This window comes from Denticeps clupeoides, chromosome 3 (genome assembly GCF_900700375.1).
Source record: "Denticeps clupeoides chromosome 3, fDenClu1.1, whole genome shotgun sequence".
NCBI lineage: Eukaryota > Metazoa > Chordata > Actinopteri > Clupeiformes > Denticipitidae > Denticeps > Denticeps clupeoides.
Window position 1 is genome coordinate 29,168,619 of NC_041709.1, and position 9,770 is coordinate 29,178,388.

Below are 9,770 nucleotides of genomic sequence, written 5' to 3' on the forward strand. Positions count from 1 at the left end.
TTAGAGATGGTGCGTACACACATTAATGCTCCTTTCCCCCATTTCAAAATGAGCACACACCAGTATAAATCTCAATAACTTTAACGTCATAAATGCACCCTGTGCCATTTTGACTGAAAAAGTTGTGAAAAAAGAAGACACTCTAATATTTACTTTTTTGTTTGTTCAAGGTCATGCATTAGTACACCTAGGGTTAAAAAATAAGCATGAACATCTTTGTATTTGATCTGATACTAGCAATCGTATCAATGCTGGGTGGGATATCTGGAGGTAATGGGGAGTAAGAACCCGGTCTGATCCCAACACACCCTCTGAAGTTTTCTTGGTCACTGTCACTTTTTGCTAGGCCAAGATTCACCCTGTTTTTTACTTTTTGCACACTAATGACAGCATCATACTGGGTTTCCTGTCACATTGTCTATGTGACAGCACAGGCTACCATGCAATAACATGACACCATGTGTCATTACAGACACTAGTACCTGTCATAACTGGTGAGTTCTCTGACAATAATCATATAATTCATCTCCTTGTCCAGCATCTTGGCTTCAAATTCCTCTAACATTACTGAGTTTGAGAAGTACTTTCCATAAAAGTTAATGGACTCTGAGTCCCGATCATTCATTTATTTGCTTGTCTGGTGTTTTTTTTTATTTTATTCATGATTTTGGCCAAGGTACCCAGGTGTGATTTGAGGTGCCAATCTGTGCCGGGTGAGTCTGAGCAAAGTTCATCCAGAAATCCTCCCACTGTCACAGCCAGTCACAGCCCAGGGAGAACCCAACAAGGCGTGTGTGTGTTTGTGTGTGTGTGTGCATGGCTCAGTTTCCTGAGCGCACCTGTGTGCTCGGTGCTTTGGAGCAGAGAGTGACAGGGTGACAGGCTCCTGTCCGCTCCAGAAGAAAGCCTGTGAGCTCGAGCTGTGATGATGGAAGAGGTCGATTCTTGACCTGTTCAGGTGTCTGCCTCTGTCTGTGGCTTTTATTGGCCGCCATGCTTTGCACTATGCTGCTCGTGTTTCTTCCCACTTAAGCGAACATCAGAGAATTGGTGTGAACAAGCACAAATGCATATTTTAAAATGTAAATTTGCCTGTATTGATTGGGTTGATGTATAGACACCCGAAGCTGCAGGCATTCTGCTATGGCAGCATCACCCCGACCACAGCGCTACAGCAGGGAACATTTGTGTGAAGGACTACAGAAGAATGTATAATTCATTGGCTCTTGACAAGCAAAATCCAAAACCATGTTCCTAAAGTATCTGTTCAATGAACTGTCACTTAAATGCAAATGCATATAAATATACAATATACATTCAGAAAAATGAAAAATGCTGGTCAAAACTGAATCAATATTGAATCATCATTAACAGACCCAATGCTTTCAACAAGGCCATGAATCAAAACGGTAATAAGTAAAAAAAAAAAAATGCATTTATTTCATGATGTTCTATAAAAAATTCAATTCTAGAAACTCTTCCATAACAACAATAATTTGTGAATGATGTGAAAAATAATAAAGAGAGGAAGAAAGTGGTGACAAAGATAAAGAAGGAGAGAGAGAAAAATAGAAAACTTATAAAGCAACAAAGGACAGTGCTTTATCTAATATGCAGATAGAAAAACATTATTTATTTATTGTAAGATATGCATTTACAGTGAGAACCTGATAACCTGAGAAGTTGGCAGTGTATCAGAAGCTTATTTTCCCCATTGTATATAATAATGAAAATGATTGGAATAATAACGATAATAATAATAATAATAATTGAAGGCAGGTTGACAGGAAACGGTAATAAGCAGGACAGTTCACCAAAGTAGGAGCCAATGGAGGCAATCAAACCTCTGGCAACATATTTTTAAAATAATTAACATCCATGCTGGATAGACTTCCCAGTCATCCCCAAATCCGTCTATATTTCCTAGTGATCTCCTCATTTCATTTATTCATGTATTTTTCCTCCTAATGCCTCTCACCGTATCTTCATCCCGCTCCCTCTGTTTCGCCGTCTCTCTCATTTGCTTTATCGGCCTCCTCTTCCTGCTCCCGCCCACTCTTATTTACTCCCCGCTACTCTCCCTCCCTCTCCTTCTCTGTGTGCTCAGCATTCATGGAGTTCAGTGGTGCGAAACTGGAAATCCATTTGAAATTCAGACCCGGCGCTCCATGTTGTGTCGGAATGACCCATTATTTCACACGGGGGCAAACAGTGCGAATTCATAAATATAAATAAGTGGCTTGGCAGCCCTCCCTCTCCGGCGCAGCGCACACAAAGCAGGCCTGATGAATTCAATCACGCGAGGGAAAATACTCGGGCAATTACTCCAGGAGAGGGCCACGGGCCAGGAACTGGGGTTCGGAACCCGCCATCCTGCCAGACCGGTGGGGGTGCAGCCAGGTACCGTCTGATTGATTATGAACATGGAGCGCAAATCCGTTTCACCTTCAGAGCTGATTTCCTTTATATATCAGTGGAATCGTTTGATGTGAGAGTTGTTGTCAGATTCTGTTATGTTCATGCAAAATCACTAAATGGAATAAACAGTAAGACGCAAGAGGTTGCTAGTTGCAATTTCAAAAGCTTTAACAGCAACAACATGTATAGGCCAAAATCACATACAATATAATTGGCAAATTGGAAGGAGATCTACAGCCAAAGTCAGGGCTCTAGCACCAAATTATTTTAGACTTTCGAGTGTCCTACCGAGTGTCCTACCGGTGTGGCTATCAGCACAACTGACCGGGAAAAAGTTTTACCCCAGGAGTCCTTCACAACCCTCCCCATTTACATGAGATTGGGATTGGCAGAAATACATGTGTCAGGCTGGCTGGACATGCAAACGTACTATGTCACAACACAGGGGTTTAATACATGGGGAACAGGACATGTAACAAGACCTGATGGTGAACAGACACGAATAGGGCAGCTTCATACAATCATACAGGCTAAAACAATCAGGAAACTCTGGAACGAACTCTGGACCCGGAGTAGCCCCTTCCAGACCGGATCCTGACAACATGATATAGTGATATCCCCCACCTGAATGTTATAAGATGTCCAATGTTCTGAACATATCAATAATACTATAAACTCTTTATTAGCATGAAAACGCATGAAGTATATTTTTTTTCTAAGTTTCATATTTCTAATGTTTTTTCAGTGGCATAAACCCTCTCATGTGTTCTGTGATATTTCTTCTTCTTTGCCTTAATCTCTCCCTGCCTCTGCTCTTTTCTCCTTCTTTGTCTTGTCATGTTTTGCTTGTTTAGATTATGTAAATCTAGAAGCAGCCTGTCACAGCCCGGCCAAGGCAACTGAAGATGAATCAGTCTTTACCTTGACATTTGTGCACCATGTGAAAAAGGTTTTCTGCATTTCCTTACAGTGGCACGTTAGGAGGTCCGTGGGTAAGACATTCATTCTGATCAACGGGTCCCTCACACCTGCACACAGAGAAATGGAAGTACCTTTATAAATATGATGTAGTGGTCAGCAAAAGGGAGCTGGAGGTTAAAGACGCTGCTATGTCTGTCTGTCTGTGAGCTGTGAAAAAAAATACTTTTACAAACATGAACATCAGCCACATTTGGGGAAAAGTTGGTCAAATCCACTATCCATTCTATCACTATTGTGCGACTGAAATTCAGCAATTTACAAACATTTTTCTTGGTACATTGGGCTTAATTGGGATCATTTCCATGTGGTGCAGGTTCATGGGTACAACTATGTACTTTCCCAAATCATGTACTTTTACAAGGTACAACATGGTATCACAAAGGACCTTTTTGAGGAACAATCAACTGAAAGGAACAGTTTTGTACCTGGAGGTTTAATATTGTTCCCTGTGTGTACCTTTATTTCTCTGTGTGTGCATCGGCCATTCTGAGAACAAATGCAAAGTCTTATAGGCACAGGTCGCCAAAAATGTAAAAGGGGAACGAAAATGTCTGATTTGCAGCTTATGGGATCACTGAGTGTGTTTATGTGAGGATAGCACAGACACGGCAAGAGAAAGATAAATGTCTTTGTGTCTTGCACTTCAGCGGAGAGGCCAAGTAAACCTCGAAGCTCATCACGAAACAATCTGCAAAGTCGCCCAGCCAGACCAGAGCACGCGTTTCACAAAAGCAGTGTGGAATAGGGCCAGGGTCAATGGGAAATTGATTTTCTGTGCCGCATCGTATTCTTCAAAGGCGGCGGGTGTGCAGGGCCGAGTGCGCATTGTCTCTTCATCAGAGAGTGCCGTCTGGACAGCGATATCGGGACACCAGGGATGGGTGACTTAGAGCGAGAGATATCGGCTGGATAGATGAAAGATTAAAAAAAAAAAAGAAACATAAACATCTCAAGAAGCTCTCATTTTATATTTATTTCTCTTTATTATTGACGTTCAAGTTTTACGCTCCCCGGCGAGAGCTGCTCTAGAGCCCAGCTCCCCACCCAAAATACAAAATGGTGAACCGTGATCCTCCTATCAGTCTTTTCTTTAGTCATTAAATCTGAAGCTTCATGCTTTATACAAAACTAACCGTGTAGCTGTCCATGAATTGTGCCCATAATAAAGTAACACCACATACTGAGGCAGTAATGTGGTCCGAGGCACAGGGCAAGCCATAAATTAGCATAATAACAAAAAAGAAGTGATAATAAGTCGAAAATAATGATATTTCGATGACCTGGAGGAGTTCAGCACAATCGGCTTTCGCAAGGCCCAGTGCACATTGTTGTCAGTTCCTGACTCCCTCATTAGCGGTAATGGCTTGGTGCGTAATCATTACCTCCTTTACCAGAACAACTGTAGGTTTTTGTTTCTGCCTGTGCAGGTCTGTGTGTGTGTGTGTGTGTGTGTGTGTGTGTCTCTGCTCACTTTTTTTCAGCACCTTGCAGATTCATGTGATGAAAGGCCCAAGGCTTGGTATCTTTCAAATGTGCAGACAATTTGGCTCCCTGGCTCTGTTAAGAGAAGCGATGGCCTTTAGAAATGGTGAAATATGGTAATGCTATGCATGCTAACGGCAGAAGTTGGAGCGTCTGCTCTTACCCAACATAGCATAGAGAGAAGGCAAATGGATGCGGCGGAGAAACGGTAAGGACAAATTCAATCGGCTTGGATAATTCTGATGCCTTCATCTTCTTCTCCTTATCAATTCATGTATTCACCAATATCTCCAGCAGGCGCTCCAGCAACTTCTGTCTTCAACAGGACTCGTTGGGGCCAAGGTTGGCTGTACAAGCGATACTTCATATGGTATAAAGCATGAGTAAGAGGCAGCGTGTGTAATTCGGTCGCCCCAGACCCAGGGCAGGAAGGAACCCCAGGGGACAGCCATGGACATCAGTCACCGGAGATGTTACATAAACATTGGATTAGGCCTGCGGATTCAGTCCGTGGATCGAGGAAGTGAGGTGCGTGGGGGCGGCAGGTTTCAAGGTCCAGACTGAGACTGTAGGAGGAGGTGAGATTTACTGCACAAAGGTATTAATCTGTGACTGATCCCCTGTCAGGCCACAATGCTGACGGTTCGTTCTCCGGTAGCCCCTGTCGAGTTAAAGCAGAAGATGTAGCCCAGAGATGAATCGTGACTGTTCATGCATACACACGAGTCTGGCCACATGCATGTGCTCTGTCATGTAATTCTCGACCTTCTCGGTCTTTAATCCCGCGTTCGGGATTCTATATGAGTGTAGCACAAGAACACTGCGGAGTCTGAAGGAAGGGAAATTGGGGCTGTGAGGCCAGTTTTTATCTCCTGTCCTTGCTGGAGAAAAAGGCTTTGATGAGCCAGGGCCTTCAGGCACATGCACGCTGAAATGAAATGTTGGAGGCTAACACAGTCCTTCAATGGACATGGCATGTGTCACTTAGGAGTTAATGATTCGAAAGACTCGATTATGAAGAGAAAAAAAACGTTCAAGTTTCATTCACATATAAACAGCTTCAGTCAATTTAAAGTCAATTTGCTTAAGTGGATCTCACAACTGGTATCTTTCTAAAAAGACTTCATTTGCACCATGTGGGACTTGGTGGGACAGGTAAAAGTCATGCAGCTACATCTTCTTTCCTGCTCCAGATTCATGGCTGCTTACAAATAAATAATCAGTCAATAACTTCAATGTTAGATTTGTTTGAACAGTAAGAGACAGAACAATATAAAAAAAATGCATTTCAACAAAGTTATAAATTGATTTCCTTTTTCATTAAGTTTTTGATCCCTTTCACAAAATGCACTTTAGCACTTGATGGCAAAACCTTTGTTGGTTACAGAGGTCAGACGTTTCTTGTATACATTCTGTGTATACAGCAAGTGTATATTTGTATATATGTTTATTGTGTATAACTACACAAGAATACTGTCTTTGCTTGGATTTATTTCATTGTTTCCCATGAGTCCTTGCTAAGTGCTTTAGATTTTGCGTCAGTTTCCCTGCGGGTCAGAAGTGCTTGCTCAGTATCTTTTGCCATCTTGTCTTTTACTTTAATTTTCTGTTTCTATTTATTATGTTGCTGTATTATAAGTTTGTTTAATATTATTTTGAATGTGATTTTTCTAATAGTTTTGTTTGTTGTATATAGTTTGAGTTTCTGATTGCTGTGTTCGTTCCATGTGGGAGCAGCAGCCCTTTTATTTCCAAGCTGGAACAGCAGGAGCAGAGAGTTGTCAAATAAACCAGACTGCAGAGATTGTCCCGTGATCCAGACTGCGTCTCATCATTCAGTGCACCAGAACCTTGAAACAAAACTGAACGCAACGCAGCCAAGTTCCGCACCAGTTTCACCTGTTTTGCAATGTGTGTGTTCCAGAGTGGCAGGAATCTGATTGTGGAGCCCTGTGAAGGCAGTGGATTGACTGTGGGGGTAGCATTCATTTATTGACCCTACCTCCTGGGTGTTTTGAGAGCCCTTTCAGACAGTGGTCTCTGAATAAACTACATCCACATAAAGTGGAGGGTTTCTGTCTTTTCTTTTTTCTGTCTTCTTTCTTTCTGTCAGCCCACATTGTTTGGTTTGAGCTCAGAAACCATACTTGGGTCATGTAATACAGGGCTGGGTTAGAAAAGAGGGAAAAACGTGATTGAGAACCATTTCCCTGAGACAGAGCTCAGCAGCCTGAAGCTTTATGACTGTCTCTGTGTGGTATAACCTGAAACTAGCCACAAAATAAAATAAACACAGTAGAATAAGTACAAATCAATGGTTGCCAGACTTTTTCTGTGGAGAGTCAGATCACTCTGAAGGGACGATGTATGTCAGTAGCAGGAGCAGAATATAACAGTAAATAATATTATTGACAACAGCAGGCCTCATTTGATGAATAATAAGCCATTACATTTAATGATGATGCAGACCAGGTCTATATCTAATACCATTCTTAGCTCTGTATATTCTATATGTCACAGGGTCAATAGAAAAATATTCTGGAATGAATGGAAATAAATGGAAATGGCTAGTATTAAATTAAAACTTGAAAAAAGTCATAACTTGCAGTAAGTAAAGTAAAGCTAGTTAAAAGAAAACACCTGCGGTCCATCGCTTGGTCTGTATTCCATGTAGTTGCTGCATTAATAACATGTCGTTACTGAATAAAGAAGAGCCGTCCATGGTACTGGATGCCAATTTTTGTCATTACAGTGGGCTAAAGAACCCAGAATGCCGATAGTATGACATCGACCTTACCTGTAATGACTTTCAGCCAATCACAACACACAGTTTTCAATAACTCTGTCACAGTAAAGTGCTACTGCTGTTTGTTGCCTTGTCCGAGTGAACATTGCAGGGAAACCTCAGTTGGCACTTTTTAATTTTCTTGTTTGTGCTGTTGTGTTAATTACGGCAGATGTTGACATTTCATTGCAACATACAGGGTTTTTTGTTTTATTTTTCCATCAGCATTCTGTACCGCTGACTGTCTGAAATGTCATTATTCCAACAAAAAGCAAAAAGGGTTACACAATTAACGGACGTACTGTTTCAGAGGACCTGAAAAAAGGTTGAGGGATGGAAAAATGGAAAAACACTGTAATCAGTGTAATAAGTTTTATTCAATACAACTGATCTTTCGGGGACATTAGTGCTGATTACCTTAACAACTACTTCCTGGAAAATGGTTCCCGCAAAAAAGAAACGTTTCTCTGTAAAATTTGCTCTGTACACACAATTGCTCACTTATAATCTAGACTAAGAGCTGACCGTGACCCACTGTGCTTGGAGGTAATGGACTCAATGTTTCCTGAGGTTTTATTTTATAAATCTGTGTCCGATTGCGAGTTTCATGACATCTGGCTCTATAAATGCATGCATTTTGTCGAATCATACATGAATTGGTCCTGTGTCTTTTGGTTACAAACGCAAACCCCAGAAGACGCTTGGCGGAACCCAAACAGACAGCTTTCAGTGCCAGGAGCAGGTTAGAGGGGCCGGCAGGCGCAGTAGCCTTTCCCTCGGATATGGAGCCTGGTGTCATTAGGTGCTGCTGGATGGTGACAACAGTGCTCTGCTCATGATGTAATCTCATCCCTTTTATTTGCCTGGAATTTATGGGGAGCCTAGACGTATGTCATCGGCTCCCAGGGACACCACCAGCATGATGAATGGAGTCAGCTGTCGTTTGGGATGGTGGGGCCTGAAGCTTGGATTATAATGTCTTTTTATTTATTTTACTTAAATGTTTCCACATTCAGAGCCAGGCCAACATTAAATTAGCGCCATGGGGCAATGCTGCCCTGATAGACTTTTTAAGCTGATTTAGATTTTCCACAAGGGACATACAGTGAACAAATATATAAGATCCTGAAAAAAACGAACATGGTCTGCAGGGAAGTTTAAAATAGCTGTTATTAACTGTTTGTCTAAAATGTACTTCAGAACTGAAACCGTGGCTGGGAAAAAAAAAAAAAACACAAAACCATTATCGCCATTTATGAGCATCTCATCAAGGCTTTTTGATGTGAACAAAGCAGTCATGAAGCAACTCTGAAGACAGATTAATCAAATATACCTCCCTTTTATCACGACAGCGAGCTGACGGGGGAGGGAAGCGCAGAGTCGGGACATACTGGTAAAGAGATTTTATTAAGGAACACAAATGAACAAGACGCGATGGCCGAAAATGGGGAATAAGGGAAAAACACAAACAAACCAGCAGGCATGTGGCGATTGCCAGAACTCAAAATACACATACAACTTTTCAAGGTCAACTTCATGACAGAGTCCACGAAAATGCCGTCCCTGCAGAGGGGCGGAGTCAGAGATTTTTAACAGCTGTCAGAATTGGCTTCAGCTGTAGCCATCACCCGGAGCCAATTGTGTCCTTTGTCACTCTATGTCTACACAATGCATATTTCTGGGGTTCCTGTTGGGATAGCCTCCTGTTGCGTCACTTGGCATTACCTCTCTTGCTCTTCCGGGGTATCCTTCCTAGGGCCCTTCAGCATGAATAGGAATCCTCCCAGGTTTAAGGAGCGCCAGTTGCGGCTGGTTTCCCAGATAAAATCCCTGCATGATCTGGAGTCAACAGACCTACATTTACATTTACAGCATTTATCAGATACCCTTATCCAGAGCGACTTACAATCAGTATTTGAACCTAGGTCTTCTGTTTCATAGGCGAGTGTGTCCTCCGTGTCTCCATGCTGGTATGTGCTACTGTTTGTGTTTTTTTCAAATGACTGTTGATGTGCCATACAAGACCTTCAGAACATGGCGTGGTGGATTATTTTTGCCCTGTGCATTTTTCCCTTTTGTATCCCCCTACCATAAACTGTTCTGT

The 9,770-nt window shown here is 42.0% G+C and overlaps 1 long non-coding RNA gene across 1 annotated transcript; it reads left to right on the plus strand.

Annotated features, from left to right (window-relative positions):
• Positions 1-1,264: 1,264 nt before the first annotated feature.
• Positions 1,265-6,730, plus strand: LOC114786715 (uncharacterized). Its single transcript, XR_003749231.1, has 3 exons — positions 1,265-5,089; positions 5,179-5,459; positions 6,619-6,730. It is a non-coding gene; the product is annotated as an uncharacterized LOC114786715 (long non-coding RNA).
• Positions 6,731-9,770: the final 3,040 nt, after the last annotated feature.